The sequence below is a fragment of the Balaenoptera physalus genome, assembly GCF_965194825.1.
Source record: "Balaenoptera physalus genome assembly, chromosome: 4".
In the NCBI taxonomy this organism is placed as follows: domain Eukaryota; kingdom Metazoa; phylum Chordata; class Mammalia; order Artiodactyla; family Balaenopteridae; genus Balaenoptera; species Balaenoptera physalus.
In genome coordinates, this window is record NC_138891.1 from 22,172,088 (window position 1) to 22,183,485 (window position 11,398).

An 11,398-nucleotide genomic window follows, 5' to 3' on the forward strand; every position below is an offset into this window, starting at 1 on the left:
TGTTTATTCCCCTTGAATCTGGATGGGTGTGTGTGGCCACCTCAATCAACAGCATATGGCAGAAGCGATGCTATATGCCTTCCAATTTTAGGTCATAAAAATGATACAGCTTCTTCCTGTCTGTCTCTGTCTCTCTCTCCTGGGATGCTTGTCCTTGCGCCCAGCCACCGTGTTGAGAGGAAGCCCAGGCCACATGGAGACACCCAGCTGGTCCTCAGTCAATAGGCAGCAGCAACCACCGGTCATGGTGAATGATACTTTGACAGTTCCAGACCCTAGCTGAGGCCTCATATGCTGTGGATAAGATGTCCCTGCTGTGCTAAATTCCTGACTTCCGGAAACCTGGGAGGTGATAAATAACTGTTGTTGTTTTGAGTCACTAAGTTTTGGGAGGGTTTGTTATGTGGCCCTAGATAGCTAATACGTAGGTCCTATGGGGGAAGCTGACGCCACAGAGAGGGAGAGCTCTCAGGGTCTCAGGGGAGATCTCCAAGTAACCAGACAATGAGGCTGTTGTTTGATAAGGCCGGTCCGAGGGAAGCACTGAGGAAATGTATCGAACTCCCCTGAGACAGTGAGGACGGGGGTTCAGAAAGGCATTTTGGGAGAGATGACACTTCAGCTTGGTCTGGAAGGGCGACTGAGAGTTGTCCAGGGGGAAGATGGAAGATAGAAAAGAGCGTGGGGATGGGGCACTCCACGGAGAACCTGGATTAGGGGCCGAACCCCTGGGACACGGCTGTCAGGGAGTTGCCTGGCTTTGCTCACCTTGCGTGTGTGTGACAGGTCTCTCTAAGAACTGGCTGTCATATAGGGCCTCACAGCTGGCGGAGCCCCTTGCGTCTGCCCAGGACAACCGAAATCAAGACCGCGGGCTCTGAAACCCTGTCTGCAGCCAGGCCCTGGGCCCAGGCAGTGGCCCCATAGACAGCAGTGGGTGCTTGCAGAGAGCAACCTTCCTCCTCAGGCTGGGCCAGCCTCTAAAGGGACTGGAGACCAGTGGTGGCGAGGAGGGTCGGCGGCCATGGCCAGTGCGATTGGCCAGCCCTGGGAAGTCCCCAGGTGACCCCCTGCTCAGAGGGAAAAGGTGTTTTTAATGTGAATCACAGCAGTGTCAGTGCCTCTAGGTTGAGGCTGACTTGCTGGGGCAGCAGGACCGGGGTCTGACTCTCTTCAGATGCTCCCGGCCCCTCCTTGTGGCCAGGCCACACTGTGTGAGCCACTTGTCTCTGAACATAGTTTCTCCCTGGTGTCCCTGGGTCCTGGCCTGGGCTCCTCCTTACGCCAGGAACGTCCTTCCTACCATGTTCACCTAATCCCTGGCCTTAGGCATCCCCTCTTCTGGGAAGAACTTGGAGACACGCCGGGCTCCTCAGGACTCCACGGTCCCCTCCATCACAGCCCTGACATGTGGTGATGCTCTGGCCTGTTTACCTGCGTGCCTTGCTGACTAGGCTTAAGGCAGGAGGGATATCAGGGTAGGTGGGTTTGGTGTGTCTCTGTGTATATGTGTCATACCTTGTGGTTTGGGTCTGTGTCATACAGGCTTGCATGCTTGTGTGTGTGACTGAGTGTCCACGGCTGTCTCTTCCTGGCTGTGTCCGTATGTGTCTTTTGTGACTGCGCGCCTGTGTGTGTTGCGTGTCTGTAGGGGGTGCTGCTTCTGGCTGAGAGCAGGGGGTAGAGACGGTCACAACCCAGCCAGGAACCAGGCAGCTGTGTCTCTTGCCTGCCAGCCTCCAGGATCACCAGCCCAGCCCAGCAAGATGCTCTGGGCCCTCCATCCCAATTCTTCGTCATGGCACAGACACAGCCGGTGGCACTGCCCTCCCTCTGGCCACGGCCCCCTGCCCGGGTGGTGTGCGTGTGGACGTGGCCAGCATCTCGGGTCTCCTTGCTGTTCAGTAAGGAATGGATTATAATTCCTGGGCAGGCTGCATCTGCAACCAACTTGAGGGAAATAATTGTTGAGCAAGTTGAAAGAAAAAAATTGTAGCAAGAACTTCAATCCAGCCAGTCATCCGTGTCATTAAATTAGGCTAATCTAAATCCTCAGAGCCTAATTTAGCAGCCTCCGAGGCCAACCGAAGCCTTACCCTACATGGCTCTCTGCAGTTGCCATTGCCGAGTCTCAGCAGGAGTGAGCTTTGGGGGAACGGTGGGCAGTGACCTTGCAGCTGAGGCCCCTCGGAGCCTGTGATGGACACCAGCCGCTCTTCGGGGACCTGGGCGGTGCGGGAGGGAACTGAGCCAAGAGGCAGGCCCGGGTCTGGGTCTCGTGCTGCCCCTGCCTGGGCACGAGTCACCCAGCCGCCCCCTCATCTGCTCTCGCCCAGCTCCCAGGGACGGGGAGGAGCTGGGTGGAGAGGAGGCCTGAATTCCTCCAGAGTTGCCTTCAACTTTGTGTGGCTCCTCCAAGCCATGTCTTGTTGACAGCAACCAATGGGTGAATGGAAGAAAGAACGAGAGATGATCTGTGTTCTAAAACTCAACTTTTGTAAGGACTGTAAATTCCTGCGCCTGTTCAGTTGCTTAGTGACTCATTAATTCAACCCTCCCTCCCCTCCTTTATTTGTTCTTTTCTTAGATCTCACATTCTCTTGCTGATTTATTCATTCATCCACTGGCCCCTCCCTTTCTCCCTCCCTCCCTCCCTCCCTTTCATCCCTTGCTTTGGGGGATCGCCTGGTAGATGCTCATCCCAGTGGCTGCCCACAAACGAGGAAGAACTTGGGACCTGCTGCCCCAGTCAGCACCCTGGCTGCCCTGAACTTGCTCCTCTTCCTCTCTCCCTGCATCTGGCTCCCCGCTGCCCCCTCACTGGAGCACTGTTTCCTCTCTGCTTCCCTCTCTGCTCCAGAAGGGGTGTGGGAGCTGATGGTGGCCTGGTGGGCAGGCCTTTGCCAGGGGCACTCAGGAGGGAAGGTGCCAGACTGACCTGATAAATGAACCAACGGGGATGTGTGGCCGGACCCCCCTCCCCCTTTGATCAAAAGCCTCTGAACCCCTGATGACATCCCATGGCGTATTCCTCTATTAATCAGAAAAGCCTTGACAGATGTAAGCAATTTGTCTTTGGAGAGAACTGGAGAGGGGCGAGGGGAGGGCGCCCGCTCCAGCCCCATCCGCATGGAGAAGATGCTGAGAGTACATCTTGAAATGGGGGCTGAATTCATGCATACTAAGAAGGCAGGAGAAAGGAGAGCCAGGCAGATCAGAAAGAGAAATGTTTTCATTTCAAAGCATATTTCCTCCTTGATTGAATAGCTCCCCCTTCCCACTGCCACCACCAAACCACGGATGCTGGAATGAGGCTGGGATCCAGGGGTTAATCCCACCCAGACCCCTTCAGGGCTCAGATGCTTGAAGCAATGGGGGCTCAGTGGGTGAGGTTCAGGTGTGGATTCTTTGACAAAACAGCAGTCAGCACTCTCATAATGCCCTGTGGCCGTGTCAGTTCTTGCCTCCTGATAATGGTGAAGCTCAGCTTGGGAACACCACCAAACACCTAATGAACCCGCCATGCAGCAGGTCTGGAGCTGCCATCAGCTGCAGAGAGGAAATAATGTCTGCTCTCCAAACCCCCAGCCTAGACCACCAGGCAGATAAATAACCCAGGAAAGGGTGGGCAGGAGAGGGAGTGTACCAGGTACAGTGTGGACACAGAGAGGAGTCACCAACTCAACAAGAGGGGACGCTTCCCAGAGGAGACAGAACCAGGGTCTTCGAGGATGAATAGATGTGCTCTCATGAGAAAGGTCTTCCCTTCTTCGTTGGTTTGGAGGACTTCTGCTCACCTGTCAAGACCGAGCTTGGGCCTCCTCCTCTTTTAGCCTCTTTTCCTCACTAATTCTTGAGGTCAAAAACTGTGTCTGGTTCATTTCTGTGTCCCAGGGCCCAGCCCAGGGCCTGGCACAGAGTAACAACAAACGGAGTAAAAACACTCCACTCTGGTATGAGTGGAAGAGAGTTGTAGACAGTGGGAACAGCATGTGCAAAGGCATGGAGGCAGGCACGACTCAGCATGGGGGTGGAGTGTACAGAGAACTACAGCCTGTGTTTGTATCAGCAGAGCTGATACAAACATAGGCTGTCTAAATAGGGAAACTGAAAACGGAATTGTATTTCTTGGTTTTCACTCGTATATCTGGCACTATCCAAAGGCAGCTTAAAGATCTGATTGTAACTAAGGAGTAGATACAGTCTTATCCTCATTTTGGCTTAAAAAAAAAATGCTCCATGAGTCTGTTTCGAGGCTTCAAACACAGATTTTAAAACTTGCTCTTGCAAATATCAGAGATGAGAGCCACAGCCAATGTTTTGATCGTTTGCCTCCTTCCCCCTTCCAATAAACACCTAACATACTTTGCCAAGCTTTCTGTGGTCAGGATTTACAGATCTGTGACTCACCCAAGTGAGCCAGGGAACATGAAAAGATGTCGCTGAGGAGAAATATGCAGGGAAGGATGGGAGAGGTCAGCGAATCCACCAAGCAGGACAGACTCCCACAGCTTTTCCTAATAAACAAGTTTCCAGGGCCCTTTGAATTCTTCCGGAGACGAGAGGAACGTTAGCATTCACGTGGAGGGGGGCACACCACGGACAGTGACCACGTGGCCTGGATCCTCAGAGAGGGGGTTAAATCTCGGGCAGGAAGCAGAACTGGGAGGCAGGCTGGTACTGGAGCGGTGGCTGCTGACTGCCGTCATTGAGCACCTGCTGTTTGCCTGTCCCACAAAGGAGGCGAATGGCCTTGTCTAAGCGCCTGTGGCCAGTGAGTGGGGAGCTGGGATCCACGCTGGGTTTGTGGGTTCCAGGGTGGGTTGTCCTGGATTCCCCTGTGATGTGGGCAGTGTTGGGCCTTTCAGTGGGGCCGCGACCTGAGGCCTGGGCCTGAGCTGCCTCTCGCTGCAGATCGCTGCTCCTTGTCACACACCCAGGGATGCTGACTGATACCGAGGCCTCACACTAGTTCCAGAGGCGTCTGGGGTAAGAGGATTTTAAATAGGATTCACTCCAGGCTCAGAGCGTCCTCTGAATGCCCTTCAACCCGCTGGACAAACCCTCTGCCAACCTGGACCGTGCACGTGTAAATTCCGTTTCCTGTGCGCGCATTGTTTCCACCAGCTCCCTGACCCCTCTACAAGGGGGGTCAGCGTCCACGCCCTCCACCCAGCCCTCTTCGGCTCCTCTGGCCTTCGTTTATTTCCTGTTCTCCGAGGGCCTGATACTGATAATAAAAAGCTGTTCTGCTTATTGATTGCTTGCCATATGCCTGCTCTGCTCAGCGTTTTGTACACATTATTTGGATTAAGTCTCCCAGCCCTGCTCAGAGGTGGGTCCTCTCGTCTTCATTGCTCAGATGAGGCAGCGGAAACCCAGGGCGGTTAAGTAACTTGCCGGAGGCCACACAACTAGGAGATGACAGAGCTGCGATTTGAATCCGTCCTCTGTATGGTGAAGAGCCCGCGTCCCTCACCTCTGCGCTGTCCGTGTGCAGGCGGCCCACACGGCCAGCTCTCGTTCTCCCGCCCTCCCGCCCTGCCTCCTAGTTAATGCCAAACCCCCGGGTGTGAGGGGACTGGCCTCTTCATCTCCAGATGCCATTTAAGCCCGTTTTTCCCTGTATGTTTGAGGCATCGTAGTGTGGACAGACCTCAGCACGTGGTTTCTGGAAGGTCGTTCCATGCACAAGGGAGCCAGTAGTCATGTGCATCTGTGTACATGTACGAGAGCAGGTGTGCATGCGGTTGTGTGCCCATGTTGGTGGGGAGAGATGGGAGATGAGAGCCGGGAGGCAAGTCAGAAGGACCTTAGGGTGCTGGGCAGAGCAGATCTCTGGGCGACAAGACGGGCCGAGGGTTCCCAGAGTGCCCTGCTGCTCCCCACAAGGGACAAAGGCGGAGCAAGCCAGGGGAGGCCCAACAGGGGTGCAGAGGGCCTGGAGGCCCGGGGATGGTGAGGCCTCTGTGAGGGCGACACTCTCCTGTGTGATATATTTGTCAGGGATGCTGGGCAGCCTGGCACTTGTGTGGACCCATAGGATAAAAAGGACAGGGACCCGTCTCAGTGATGAGGTATGAGAAGATAGAGTAATAACTGTCGTTAGCTGAGCACTTACTATGTGCTACGTGTGTGACATGCATGAACATTTGTAGTCCTCAGACCCTTGCAAGGGATACCTCATGAGTGAGGAATGAGGCTTGAGAGAGGTGAAGAGGCTTGTCAAGGCCACACAGCAGAGAGATGAATATGAAAACATGAATCAGGACAAGGATGGGCCTGACTTCCAGTGACTGGAGCCGACAGCCCTCCTGAGTGGTGCAAGGTCAACCAATCTAAAGCCCAGGGGATGGGTTTTAAAGGGCCACGGGGAGGTCTTCCTTACTCAGGACTAAGGGATCAGTCCTCCACTACAAGGCATTACGGCCACTGCAGCATGGACATGAGGGGCTGCCAGGCCTAAGCTGGTAGGGCGGCCCAGTGCCTCTGATCAAGGAGGGCTCATGTTTTCCCACGATTGGCACAGAGTTCGTGTCAGCAATGTTGACAGGATGTCAGAGACCTTTGGATCTGAGTCTTAGAGGTCAGGTAGAGGCTCATCAGGGAGACGCCAGGGCAAGGGCATGTTCTCACCAGGCTCATCCGGCCTCGGAGTCCTTGAGCAAGCCAAGGCTTACCCACCCTTCAGGGCTGAGCTCCAGGCCCTCCTCTTCCAGGAAGCCTTTCTTGTCTAGTTCAGTCACGTTGATCGCACCCTCAGGGTGTCCTGCCCTGGCCTGTGTGCAGGATAATTGTGGCCCAGCCCCAGCACTCCATTGGGTGGAAACACCACCGCCTGGAGGTCCTGCAGAAAACAGGGGCCCCCTGAAATGGAGAGGGAGGGGAGGGAAAGAGCCATTGTCATCTGCTGAACAAACCCAGTGGGAGGGAGCTTTCAATGGGCTCTCATTTGGAAATAAATTCTACTCAAAGAGTTGCAACCAAGCAGGTCCTTGAAGAGTGTACAGAGGTGAATATAACCAGGATACTGTTTTTTATTTTTTTTTTTAATTATTTATTTATTTATTTATTTATTTATTTATTTATTTATTTATGGCCACGTTGGGTCTTCGTTGCTGCGCGCAGGCTTTCTCTAGTTGCGGCGAACGGGGGCTACTCTTCGTTGCGGTGCTCAGGCTTCTCATTGCGGTGGCTTCTCTGGTTGTGGAGCACGGGCTCTAGGCACACGGGCTTCAGTAGTTGTGGTGCGTGGGCTCAGTAGTTGTGGCACATGGGCTCAGTAGTTGTGGCTCACGGGCTCTAGAGTGCAGGCTCAGTACTTGTGGCGCATGGGCTTAGTTGCTCCGCGGCATGTGGGGTCCTCCCGGACCAGGGCTCGAACCCGTGTGCCCTGAATTGGCAGGCGATTCTTAACCACTGCACCACCAAGAAAGCCCGATACTGTTGTAAAAATGCCTTTCAACATATATTCTAAAATGGGCAAGTTGGCTTCTTTTTCTCTGAAATCCCACCTACCCACTGAGGCAAAGCCATGAGGTTGGTGCTCCAGGAGAGAAGAGAGCAGGTGTAGCCTAGAATGTGGAGATCCCTGGGGGAGGAAAGGGGAAATGATTAGAGGAATCCTGTCAGGCTTCAAAGGAGGAAAGTCTCCTCCAGTGTTGGGAGGAAGGAGGAGGAAGGGGGAGGAAGGCTGGGGAAGTGGTGGGACTATGTCATCTGGCTCCCTCCTGTGAAACCCAAGAGAAATGTGGTGTGAGAAGATACAGATAAATTTGAGGGTATTTCTGATTTCAGGGCTTATTTATAGTTCCCATGGAGGTAGACTGAGAGAACTTTGATCCCTCTTAGAGAAGCACTGCATCCAACATGGTGCCACTGCCCAGAAGACAGAGCCAGCAATGGCTGGACAGGGAACTACACAAATAGTGGACGGTCTCCTTTGGCTCCTATAGAGGAATCTGGAGTTGTTCACAAGCTCCCGCTGAGAGATGTGGGAGGTTGGGAGTGGGGCAGCCAGGGGGCCACCGTGATGAGGGCCAAGGTGACCCCAGAGGAGAGACCAGGATGGGGAGACTGAGCCGGGCCACGTGATGCATGTGGCTAAGACACAGGGCTCACAGCGTCACTGAGGATGGGACCAGGGGCTGAGCTGGGAGAACCCAGGGGGCACTGATCATGCTGAAAGAAAGCCATGAGTTCTCAGCCCTAGGTGCCATCAGAGGAGGGCAGGAGTAGGTGGAGAGAACAGTTCCGGGGCTTATCTCTCACTTTCCTGAGGACTCTCCCTCCACCAAAAGAGGACACAAGCTTTCTCCTACTCTTGGAAGCTGCTTTAGGAAGAAAGAAGAAAGAGAGAGAAAGACTATATACCTGAGAGGACTAATTCCTATCATTGTTAAACTCGATCGCCCCCGCTTCCCCCCACTATCCTGATAGAGGAGATACATTACAGAGGATATAAAAGAAAGCCTCACTCTCGGCATAGTCCAGTGGGTAACGTGTTCAATTCTTAAACATGAAACAAGATTGATCTCAGGTTTGGCCATAAGTGTATGCTTAAGACACAGTATCTCACATGTGAAGTTGTTTTTCTTTTCTCTCTCAGAGAATTGACCATTTATTATTTTAAATCATTTTATCATTTTAAGTACCCAGAAACAGAGGTCTTTGAAGACCATTATACCCCACATCCTCCTCCCTTCAAGTGGGAAGGTTCTTGCTGCGCTTCCTATTCTCCCATTCCGATTCCTGTGTACTCTCCAGTATGCTCCCCTTCTTCGGTGGGAGAGAGAGGAGGGAGGGCAGGGGTGGGTTCTGCCACAGGCCCAGCTTAGTTGGTGTCTCATAGGGAGGGTGTGTGGCCACTGGAGTATAGACTGCTGCAAGGACTGCTAGATCAGAGCTTTGTAGATGGCCTGAAACCACATTTGCTATCTTAGCTTCTGGCTGCAAGTAACAACTTAACTAAGGGTGACTTAGAAAATGTAGATACTTTACAGGAGGACTGAAGAAAGGTGTATCCAGAGCCAGATCAGTAGTTCGAGGATGTCATCAAGGAGCAAGGCTCTTTCTAGCTGTCTATTTTCCTATCCTCAGCGTGTTAGCATTTTTGTTCCCATGTGTGTTGCCTCATAATTACAGTATAGCTGCCACAACTCCAGACATCACATTCAACTTTATTCAAGTCTACCTCATGTACCTCTCTTTTCTGGTAAGAAAACTTCTTCCAGAAGCTTGACCAGGGATGGCTCATGTGCCCACTCCTCAGACCAGGTTCTGCACCCACCTACCCTAAGATCAAGACATCTATTATCAGATAATCAGGGTTCTATTAGCAGGGATAAAGGTTGGGATGACTTTGGGCCAGGAAACCAACAGTATTTGCCAATGGTTCAAGTGAGACCAGGCAAGGAGAGGGAGCCAGGACAGGAAGACATATAGCAAAAGCTAAGAGGAGACAACAAAGAGAATTTAAAGTGGATCGATGCTGAACTGCAGTGTAGATGATGGTGGTGGCATGACAGGCTTGATGGGGATGATGACGATGGTGGTGGTGGGGACGAAACTCCAAGTTATGGAACACTTACTGTGTGTCACACTTGATCCCTACCAAGTGGTCCATGCTGAATCCTGAAACACCCCCATTTACTTACAAGGGAATTGAGGCTTATTCCCACGTGCTGGCAGGTGGTGGAACTGAGGTCATTTTTGCACCACGCTGGGTGCTGATGTGGGTTGTTGGGAGCATTTCAAAACAGCTGCTGTCCGTAGATTCCTTCTTCCCTCTTCCATCACATATTCAACAGATATTTAATGAGTCTTCTCTGTTAGACTCATCAAACATACCCGCATTCTAGGATACGGTGGAGAACAAGATGGATGCGGTCCCTGCTCTCATGGAGCTACGTTCTAGTGGGAAGTGTGGGAGATCATTCAGAAAGCAATCAGTAGGAAATATATCATGGTAAAGGCTAAGTAGGCCATTCTGATGACCTGGTGCTACCACGAGTGACTGGGGAGAGAGCCTCATTTATACGGGTTGGTCTGGGAAGGGCCCTCTGAGGAGATGGCATTTGGGCTGAAACTTTAATGACAAGATGGCATAGCCTTGTGATGATCTGGGGGAAGGGAATTCCAGGCAATAGAACAGCAAGGGTGCAGGCCCTGAGGGTTGTAGTTTGCATTTGAAAAATGAAGGAAAACCACCCTGGCAGGAACCCAGCTGGGCAGGAACTGGAGTGTCTTGGAGAAGAGTCTGGATTTTTCCTAAGTGCTATGAGATACAGTAGAGCATCTTCGGCAGGGGGATGCATGATCTGATTTATGCTTTTAGATAGGTGCCCCCATGCACAGAACTCCCCTTTCCATGGTGACATTGACCCTCCTTGTTCCGTGGGCATCCATCATGTCTCCCCAGGAGGACTGCAAGTTCTTGGAGGTGAGAACTGAACTCATCTCCTCTTGCAGCCTTCTGAAGCCATCAGGAGTGAACCAGCGACAGAGATGCCAAATGTCAGGAGTAAATATTGAAAGTTCTGTCCTGACCTGGAGGGACCTGAGAAGCCATGGTCCCAGGAAGAAAGTGGAGCACGAAGGCATCCGCTTCTGAAGTTCTGGGTCCACCATTTCACACAGAAAACAGGCTCAGAGGAGAACATCTCGCCTTCCCTGGAGATGTTTCTCCCAGTTGGTTTCTCCATCTGGCCTCCCACACAAGCTTGGGAGCAGCCCTGGGTCTCATTAGCAGGAGGCTGTCAGATGATCTCAGCGTCCAGAGGATCATTCCTCCAATGAGACCTGATAGGTAGCAGACGTGTGTGCTGGGGGCGGGGGGGGGGTGACCGGGTGAGCAGCTACCCCTCTGCCCCCACCCGTCAGCCAGGGGGCTTCCCCCGCCCTCGCAAGGTGCTCTCAGAACCCAGCTCTGAATACACGAAACATGAGGCCATCCCCCTTAATCAGAGCTGACTTGTGGGAAAATTAAACACAGAAGGACACACCAGCTCCAGGGAGGTTCCTTCCCTGCCTTCCTGGAGGCCCAGCCTGGCTCTGAGCACCGTCGGGGGCGAGGCTGACCCTGCTGTCAGCTGGGGAGCTGTGACCCCACGGTGGCATTGCATCTAGGTGATATGTTCATATCGACTGGAACAGGGGACTAATAACAAAAAAAACAAGAAAAGGGTGAAATCTTTTTGTTGGCCATATTCTTTCTGCTGTCCAAGTTCTTGTGGCTGGATATCACTGATTTTTCAAAAGTACTGAGTTGAAATCTCATTAAGTTTTTCCAGGTATGTCAGTGACAAATTCTCTAACTCCTTCTGAAGCCATTAGAAGGAATGCAGGTTCTGCTTAAGGCGGCTGACGAAGGAGAGCCAAGGGAGACCTGCTCAGAGGG